The sequence below is a fragment of the Camarhynchus parvulus genome, chromosome 1, assembly GCF_901933205.1.
Source record: "Camarhynchus parvulus chromosome 1, STF_HiC, whole genome shotgun sequence".
Lineage (NCBI taxonomy): Eukaryota > Metazoa > Chordata > Aves > Passeriformes > Thraupidae > Camarhynchus > Camarhynchus parvulus.
The window spans coordinates 40,238,530-40,246,613 of NC_044571.1; the positions used below are offsets into that span (position 1 = coordinate 40,238,530).

General features: G+C 47.7%; 1 protein-coding gene across 3 annotated transcripts in view; it reads right to left on the bottom strand.

Annotated features, from left to right (window-relative positions):
- FARP1 (FERM, ARH/RhoGEF and pleckstrin domain protein 1) overlaps nt 1-7,571 on the bottom strand; it is a 200,027-nt gene extending 192,456 nt beyond the window's left edge. For all 3 annotated transcript variants that reach the window (XM_030968492.1, XM_030968404.1, XM_030968312.1), the window contains exon 1: nt 7,220-7,571. The gene's annotated coding sequence lies outside the window, so the exon portion shown is untranslated. The remainder of the gene's footprint in view (nt 1-7,219) is intronic.
- Nucleotides 7,572-8,084: the final 513 nt, after the last annotated feature.

The window sequence follows — 8,084 nt, forward strand, 5'->3', positions numbered from 1 at the left end:
TTTGGGACCTATCTCAGTATTCAAATATTACTATTAAAAGCAGAGCTGTGAGCAGCACTTAATTAGAATGCCTTTTAAAACATTTTTTGCATTCAAATGGTAGAGTCACTTGCCCTTATCCCCACTGCAATGCTATCACACCATCTGCTTTGACTTTCTTTTATTTATTTGCTATAGAGACATTTTGAAGGTATTTTCTGCTAGCTTCAAGTTTAATATTTATTGACCTCACATTGTAGATACACTTTCCTTTTTGCTCATTTTGTGTTTTTTTTCAATGGTTTCTAATATTTTCTCTTTCATAGTACTGAAAATTATGATCAACATTTCAAAGGACACAGGAGGAGAAAATGGCACTCTGCACCAAAACATTAAACAATGTTATTTTCCATATTACACCAATCAATTCAGCCAAAATGGCTAATGAACAACACAGGCTACAATGGCATAACCGCAGAGTTGATCGTCCCACATGCACTAATTGATGCCTCTGCTTAAAAAGCACTATTGAATGTTTAATATGTTAAGGGCAAACACAATGGCTTTAGGTCTTACGAACACAGTGTAAAACAGATTTTCAGGAGGAATTCCCACCATGATAAAATAGGAGCTGAGGTCTTCAAATTGAAAAAGAATGAATATTAGCTAAGGAGGCTAATCTCAGAGATTCACACGAAGTTTGACTTCTAAAATGCACAGGGACTATTTAGTTCAACAACACTTCATTTTCTAAAAGGTACAGCAACTGAATGCCCTCTTTCCATTTCTCCCTTTAATATTTTCTGTATTTTTAAGAGCCTGAACGCTAACCATTTCCTGGAAAACAGGAATCTCCTGAGAAAAAAAAAAAATCAGTCAATATAATTTCTGTAGATTCTTACTTTTACAAGAATTTTACCTTCCTTTTTAGCCTGAATGTTTGAGAAAATAACTTTAGGCACGACAAACTAAACAAATCCTACTTTTCCTTAATCTGAAAAAGACACTGCTATTATACAGAGAACTAGCTGGCCAGAGACTCCTCAGCTGTAATCACTGTTACTGCAATCATAAGACTGTAGAGAATTAACAAAATACAACCAAATCAAATTAAGTTCACTTTGATGGTAAGCCACAAGCAACAGCAAACTCCAGAATAATTGGAAATACGAGAGAGATGGACAGGAAAAAAAAAACTTAATCCCCAAACAACATCCCATCCTCCCTTCCCATAATCATAGGAAGACCAGGGTGGCCAAGGAAATGCTCCAAGTCTGTCTGATACCTGCTGTGATCCCAGAGCCTCCAAATTATGTGAAGCTCTCTTCCAACTGAACAGTGAAATCATCACATCCTCTCTTCCTCTAAGAAATCTAAGATTTATGTTCATTTATTTATTAATGCAAGGGAAACCACCTCCTTTTTAAGTAGCATTAAAGTCTGCTTGGGATTTCTGCCTCTCTTTGTGCAACAATATGTCTTAAACTCGACTCATAATGAAAAAAGGCAACTATGGAAGAGATATAATTTAATGGTATCCTATTTCATATAATTTAATGGTATCCTTCCCCTCCCCTGAACTTTCAGGCCAAAATCAATGCCACACAAACGTGCTGAACAGGAAGCCTAATTATTCTAACATGCGCAACCAAAGCGATAGGGAGTTTCTCAGTAAAGCTGATAAGGAGAGACATAAAAGACTAATGAGCAGCCTGCCAGTGCTCCATTGCTAGGCTAGCAAAGGTCCCTGCAGAACACCTTTAGTATTGTTCAGTGGAGAGACAGAGGCTGGGACACATCCAAAAATAACATTCAGAGGTTGAAAGAGTGAACACATAACATCTGCAGCTCAGGTTCTTAATCCAGGCACAGAAATAAATTATTTGAAAGAGTGTAACCAACAGAAAAATGCCCAATGTGGCGTACAAAGAGCCAGTTAAATGCACTCAGGTTACTGAGCAGACAGACCCTTCGTGCTGTCAGAATACACTGACAAATGTTTTCTTGACCCATGTCTGTGGTGCAAATAAAGGCCCTTGATTAAGGAGACACAGTCATCAGTATTATTAGTGACCATCGATCAAACTACTGGGCCTGCAATAATCAGGCATGAAAGATGCAGACAGGCCAGTGGTGGCCAGCAGAAGCAGCAGCCCCAGAGCAGAAAAGGAAGCACCCAGCAATACCAACTGCCTCCTGTTACTGCTAGGGTTTCCAGTTTACCAGTAAGTCACCCTTTGACCAACAAAAATCAGTGCTCTTCCCCAGCAATGTTTTGTGCGAGACAGCCCAGGTCCCTGAGGCAGTGATGCCGTATCCCCTCTGTGCACCAAGCACAGTGCCTGAGCTCAAGCACAGTTGATTCAAACAAGGATGCCTTGATGCTGGTATATCTGCTCAGAAAGTCGCAGCTTTTCCTTAGATAAAACTGGCCATGGGACACATCTGCTGCTGCTGAATTTCTGTAATATTTTGTGTATTATACACCTCAATACCTGGTGTTATAGAAATAGATGCTATGGGGAGACCTATACCTAGGGGAGGAGGGGAACATCTCCTTTTGTTGCACAACTTTTCACTTTTGTTATCCCTAACAAGGGAGAGAACTTGAAACATCAATTTAGAGAGCCTTACAAGACAGCAGGATCACATGTCAAATGGCAGTGTAAAAGCTTCTTAACATACCTCCATTATGGCAAATTCAGTCACCCTGCAAGGTCCAAACCATTAATTTCTCCCCACCCCAGGACAGCATATTTGGAAGGAAATGGGGATTGAAGTCATTGTTAACATTGCTACACATTTGATAAGTCTTGTGCCATGGGTCAGCAAGCTCCAGTGCTGACACCAAAAACCTGATTTTAATGGTAAGCACCGGAGCAGAGCACAGGCAAGGCAGCACCAGTAAGGGAACAGCATCTCAGAGACACAGCCTCCCACTTTCCAGGGGGCTTTTACCACTACACCCAGTTTATAACCTGGGAAAGAAAATGGTGTCTGCAAACACCATCCCTGCCGTACACCAAAATCCCACGTACAACCCAATCCCCCAGTTTTCCTCATGCCTAGTAATAAACTGGTATTGTACAAAAATCTCCTGAAAGTCTCAGTGTCAAGATTTCATGGCTCGAGAAAGTTTTTTTTCTCCATATTATACAGTAACACAAAACCAGATTTTGTTGTACAGACTTCACTGTGTAACTCTGAAGGGCACGCTACAAAAATCAGTTCCCACACGAGATCAACAGAAAACAGAACTTTAGCACCTTCCTGAACTTCACCAACAAAGCTTCATTTTATTTGAGTAGCAGCTAACAGAGACACCATTCTCTTTTTTCCTTCAAGTCCTTTTTGACAACCAAGCATGAGGAACAATTTCCTCCATTTATATTTCCAGAATAAGGGAAAAAGAAATGTAGTTGCAAAGGAGCATCGCTGCTTCTCAAGTCCCCCAAAAGGCATATCATATTTTCCTTTCTCATAACATTTAATCAAGTCTGCTTCATTACAGACAAGGTCAGAAAGCTCATCATGCTGCAACTGATGACAAAGAAGATAGTGCCCACAACCCACAAAGACTAATCTAACTTCTGATTTGCCTACATTTCTGCAGGCTAAATTTACTGACATTTTGCACAAATTCAAAGCTGACTTGAGCCTGATGACCTTTTATACCTCTCTAATTAGTCTTCTGTGCCTTCACAACCAGAAAAACAAGCCGTTCCCTTAAGCCTGAGTTCAGTGGTCCATCTGTAAACTACAAACTTCACCATCTACTCAGCCAGTCGAAAAAGTACACAAAAAAAGGAAAAATATAAAGAAAGAAAATAAACAAACTGCAACCTTTCAAAGTCAAGAAACTGAATCTGGAAAGGGCCTTTTAAGATAAACATGCCAATTTCTAAAAGAAGAAACAGAAAAAGCAGAACTAGTTGGTGGACTCAAATTCAATAAACAGCATTTTTATCATGCTTTTCTAAAAAAGCCAATATAAAATAAGGGCCCTGGCACAGACAAGAACCATGAAAAAACAGTTGGGGGAATAAAATCAAACCAGAAACCAAACTCAGTAAGTTTAGTCCTGAATGCTAACAGCGCAGCATGAAAAGTACAATGCTAGTACACTGATTCAGCACTAGAATTTAACCAAGATTAATAACACAGAGGTTTAAGCGCTGAAAACATCCACTAAGAGCTTCATTTATGTATATAATCAGGGTTTGTAACCCAATCCTACAGTTACAAAAAAAACTTCCTAAATATGAATGTAAGCTTAAAAAGATGAGTTGAGTCAATCCTCTGGAAGTTCTGGATCCAGATCCCCACTGCAGTCAGCAAGATGCAGATTTGCTTTTCCCCAAATGGAGCAGAGGAGAGGCCAAGGTCAGAGCACTGCCCTGCACTTCAAATTCCAGTCTCGGGAAAGAGGGAAGGACAGCCACTAACAAGCAAGGAACAGCCAAGACTCTTCTCTTTTACCTTGTAAAACCTGAGGGGACGAGCTCAGCTGGTGATGAACATTTGATTCTTTAGCCCTGGGGTTTCTCTGTCCAACAACCTACTTGTCCCTGCAGACACTAGGGAAACCACAGGCTGCTGTGGGCCACCTTCCCCAGCTCCAAGCCCTAACACATCGCAGTTTGGGCTCCTCCACAGCAGTCAGTCCCTCTAAGAAAAGCATGCCCAAGAGCAAGTAAAGACTTAATGTAAGGATATTTCAAACCAGAGAAACATTTCTTTTGCATAGCTCCATCACAAAGCATACATTATCTAAAAAGCTGCCAGAACTGGCAGCTTTGTATTCATCAATGTCAAAATTTTTATATATTTTCTTTTTAGAAGAGCTGCTAATTATCATCACACATGAATTTTTTAAGTGGAAGTTTGGATTTTTTACTAAGTTTAATTAATCTAAAAATCAGCAGGGAAAATTTACTGAGTAACTCCACAAATTCAGAATTCTCCATCTGAATTTTAATGCAGAAATACATCTCATAGGGCAAGTTTTTCTTTTTCCTGTTTCAAATCATCACATTTAAGTGGTGATTCCACTCAGGTCATTTATCTTTCACAATTTCATTTCAAAAAGTTTAGTTACAAGTAGCATGCTTAAAGATATTGATTGCAAAATGACTAATGAACTCTGTCAACCTGAGGGGGAAAAAAAGGAAAAAATCCAATTTGAAGTCCAGCCATTAAATAAAAGTCAAGCTTGGATACTACATATTCAATCTCATACCAGCTTTTGACTTTTTGAAATTTTACGTGGCTGTTGAATATTTTGTCTACTTTCCTAGTGTGTTTGGTTTGTTCAAAAAACAGAGTGCAGAAAAACAGTAATTTAATTGATTGTACAAGATAGTGCAAAAAACCAAGCTGAGAAATACAGCTTTCTACCCCTTCTCATGATGACAAACTCACCCTACTGCCAACTACCCCTTCCACAGGGATCCGCAGTTCTACATTTGAACTTAATTCCATAGGGATAGAAGAATTTGCGCCATGTTTGGGCCGATACAGCCACGTCTAAGCTTTCAAAAATAGCCACCGTCATTCAATATATTACATATAACCCCTCATCTTTGTTATTTGCAAAGGAAAGGAGACTCTGCCAAATCCTGGAGCAAAACCATATCTAAGAGAATGAAGCTCTCAACTGGAAAGCACAAACATTTGGCGGCACTCCTGAGCCACAAGAGTTGTTATCCTCTGCTGAGCACTTCTGACACTGGAGAAGGCCAGGGCAAAAGGGGGAAAATGAGCAGCTCTCACCAAGAGCGCGGTGCTCGCTTCATATGCACAGCAGGGTAAGCACTCACAGCTCCGTCCTGTCCTGTCCTGCCAGCCCCGAGCTTCCAGACCCCGGCAGGCAGGACACGTGAGGCACAGCTAAGAGGATTTGGGACTTTCCTGGGAAGCAGGAGCATTTCTAAAAGGCTCAGATCCACCAATCAGCTAGATATCACAATTTTCGCATAAACATACAAAAGTAGAGGAAAGAGGTATCTTAATTCAAAGAGAATTTTTGGGGCTTTTCTTAAGTGACTTGCTCCAAAATTTTATTTTTCTTGGCTTGATTCCAACATCAGCTGCTTGCTGTGAACTGGAAGCAATGTGGAGCAGGAGTCAAGGTACCTGAGAGATATGAATAACAGAACAGCTGATCGATGCTGTTCTTTTACAGCAATCACCTTTCCACTTTCGAAGGACAAATCTCTTTGAAGGTAACCCAAGTAAGAAGGTTGTGACCGAAAAAGATACGCTACGCAGTAATTTCATGCCGGCAACCAAGCAAATCCGGCAACTTTAAATCAACTCCACGGAGTTTACGCGAGAAAGCAGCCGTATCATAAAAGCTGAGTAGGCCTACTGCACATGAGCTCCCGCTCTGGAAATAAACTGCAGTTTACGCTAAACTTTGCCCAGCGGTTCCCGGCTCTCTGAGGCTGGGCATAACGAAAAGAAAGCAACGTCCGGTTTGGAACCGGCGAAGTCGCCAGCCTGGACACGGGCAAGGTGATGGCAGAGGTGCGGAGTGCACCAGGCTGGAGGCACCTCTGCGCACCCCTGCGTGTGAGGGAGGGAGGGAGAACCGGGCGGCTGCAGCCGCTGCAGCCACTCAGGAAACCCGGGGTGGTGTCCCTGGCCAGGAGCGAGCGGCAGCCCGTACCGTCCCATCCCCGCCGGGCCGCCCCGAACCGAGGCGGGAGGGAGGCGCTGCCCTCGCACGCCCCCCGGAGCGGCACCTCCCCGCCGGCTGCTGGCCGGGTTAAACCCTTCCCCGGGCCGCCCCTACAACTCCGCCCGGCTCCGCACGTCCCTCCAGGGCTCCCGCCCCGCCGCCGGCACCGGGGGCCGGTTCCCAGCCCGGGGCGAAACAAAAGGCACGGGGCTGCACTGCCGCCCTCGCCGCCGCCCGGACTGCGCCCGGCCGCGGTAGCCGGGGGACGCGAGGAAGGGCGAGCGGTCCGGGCGCCGCTCTGCGCGGAGCCTGCCCGCGGATTACCCGCGGTAATGGGATTACGCGGGGCCGAGCGGGGTGTCCGCCGGGCTGTCACCGCCCGGGGAGGGGGCGGTGGTGCCGGGGGCGGCGCTCGGAGCCGCCGGCTGCCGCCCGCCCCGGCCGCCCCGCGGGCGGGTCCCGCCGCTCTCCCCGCAGCCCCAGCCGCGGTGCCCGGCGGGGCGGGCACCACCCGCCGCCGCTCCCGCCCGGCCCCATTGTTTGCCGTGCCGCCCTTACCGTGCGCGGGGCTGGGGCGGCGCGGGCTCCCGCCGGCTCTCCTCGCTGCGGCTGGTGCAGGGGCAGTCGCGCTTGGCCGCCGGAGGTCCGAGCCATTAAAAGCTCTGCGGGGAGGAGGAGGAGAAGGCGGCGGCAGGAGCGGCGGCGGCAGGGAGAGGAGGACAGCGAGGGGCTCGCAGGAGCAGGCTCGCCATGTCCGGCGTGGCAGCGGGGGGAGCCCCCCGGGTCGGCGCGGAGGAGAAGGGAGGCAAGCGGCGGCGGAGGGGCCGGTCTTGCTGCCGCCCGCGGACCGAGGGAGCGGGAACTGGACGCCGCTCGCCGCCGCTCTGCCGCGGCTGCACCTCCCTCCCCTAACCCTGCCCCCTCCCGGAGGGGGAGCCGCCGGCGGGAGGAGGCGGCCGAGAGCCCCCTCCAGCGTTCGCGGGCGGCGGCGGCCGCTCGGATCGGCGCTGCCGGCGGCGCGGCGAGCGGGGTGCCCGCCCCGGCCGTGGTACCCGGGCAGCCCGAGCCGGAGAGAGGCGGAGGCACGGCGACCACCGCCCTGCGCCGCTGCGGGGCCGTGGGGGCTCCAGATATCTCCGTTCTCCTCTACCTCCGCCTCCCGGGCACCAGGAGGGACAGCGCCCAGGTGGCCGCGGTGTACGGGAAGGGTTAAACCTGGCTGCAGCCCCGGGGCAGGGAGAGCGGGAGGTCCTGAAGGTCCCTGTCCCATCCCGTGGATTTTGGGGACCATCGGGCGTAGGCGGCCAGCGGGACACCCCGCAGGAAGGCCGTGCCCTGCCGCCCTTCCTCGGAGAGGGAATTGCTCGCAGACAGGCGTGAGGCTGTGAAAGTAGGCGGGTCCTGCAGGAGGAACCAGGACAGT